Source organism: Lepisosteus oculatus, chromosome 5 (genome assembly GCF_040954835.1).
Source record: "Lepisosteus oculatus isolate fLepOcu1 chromosome 5, fLepOcu1.hap2, whole genome shotgun sequence".
NCBI lineage: Eukaryota > Metazoa > Chordata > Actinopteri > Semionotiformes > Lepisosteidae > Lepisosteus > Lepisosteus oculatus.
Window position 1 is genome coordinate 48,747,334 of NC_090700.1, and position 1,643 is coordinate 48,748,976.

Here is a 1,643-nt window from a genome sequence, read left to right on the forward strand (position 1 = left end):
ATGGGACCTATGGTAACAAGATGTCTTTGTTTTTCTTTGGTTTAATAAAAGTGCTTTTTTCTGATACAGTATTATGTACATGACTCAACATTGAACACAATACCTCTCGTCGTGTGGGCTTCCAGAAAAGGGACAGTTGTGCTCTTCAGGAGGAGCTGTGTCTGGAACCAAGTCGACCCCTTGTGACATTAACCATAAAAGCAGATAGTGTTCAAGTTTCGCCAACGCCAAGCCTATCGACATTGGCCACTCTTGCTGCTTCAGGACATCATATGGTAACATCTGGTGTTTCTGCTGCGACGTGAAAGTACTGGATCGTCTTCCACATAGCTTGTCAGTCATCCCTCCTCACACCAGTCTGGAGCCTGGAGTAATGGTGTATCTGTGTTTGAGGAGGCAAAACTAAGGAGCCAGTATTTGCACTTTGAGTTTTTTTATCTCCAACCATATAGAAATTAACAGCTTTGACTGTAGAGATAATATACAGCAGTGTCTGGTAGCTTAGCATTGCTTACAATGGCCTGATGTAGGTTGCAGACAGCCTCACAGCCTGTTCAGTCATCACCTCTCAGGTATTGAACCACATAACCCCTTCCAGTGTAATCCTTTGCTTCAAAAGACTGGTCTCCTGCTACACAGTGCTTCAGTCCTGTTCATCATGCTACGAGACCTGTCACAACAGTCTTGCAGAAAGCCAGTAATTATACCAAGCATATGGGACTGTGAGAAAACTGGGCAGTTCCGCTATGCATGGAAATGCTTATCTGAGTGCAGCAGGGCCCTGTGCTTCTCAAATGGTGCAAATGAACCCCTGTGCCGTGAATGACGGCGATCAGCTCCTTCAGCAGGTGCAGCCAGTGAAGCTCTGATGGCTTCTCACATAGTGGTGACATTATTAGGACTCTAATTCCAGGTCTTACATTACAGTAGCGGTCAGGCTAATGTTAGTTCTGGCTGTCAATGTTCACTGTAAAAGCTGAGACAGCTGGCTATCAGATCAGCATTAAACTGTTTCTAGGACACATATACACAGAACATGGCAGTGTTGCCTGTTTTATTTTAGTGACTATATCAAGCCAAGACTAGTATTTTGGTGATGACGTTGAAACTGGACTAAGTTATAAAGGGACTTACAGAACATTAAAAATACTGCCGTCATTGCGAAATGCTTCAAGACTATAAATGAAATTGAGCGACTCATATTGAATGTGAAATCACTTATATGAACATAGAAACTCATGCATATCGTATAAGCCCGAAGTGGCCTGTTTGTGTGATGTTTAATGTCACAATGGTGCTCGAATCCTGCATCTCATCTACCTGTGCAGTTCACACAGTGTGAAGGCACGTCACTGTGCTGCTGACAGACCGAGAAAGAATGCAGGAGTTTTGGCTGACGTGACTTTGTCATGATAACAAGCCTCACTTTAATCCAGTCTGCCTGCCTCGGAAACCACAACGACATGCATTAACAGTCTCGCTAGGAGCTCAGAGGCTGCGGCTAGAAAACATTTATCTGCTGGCAGAAGGTTTCAGGAAAGATCAGATCTTGATACGGATCGCCAAGTGCCCTCAGTGGGCGGCCCACTCCATCTGTGCCTCCTGCTAATGTGGGAAGTCTTTTGTTTGATCAGTTTGCTGTG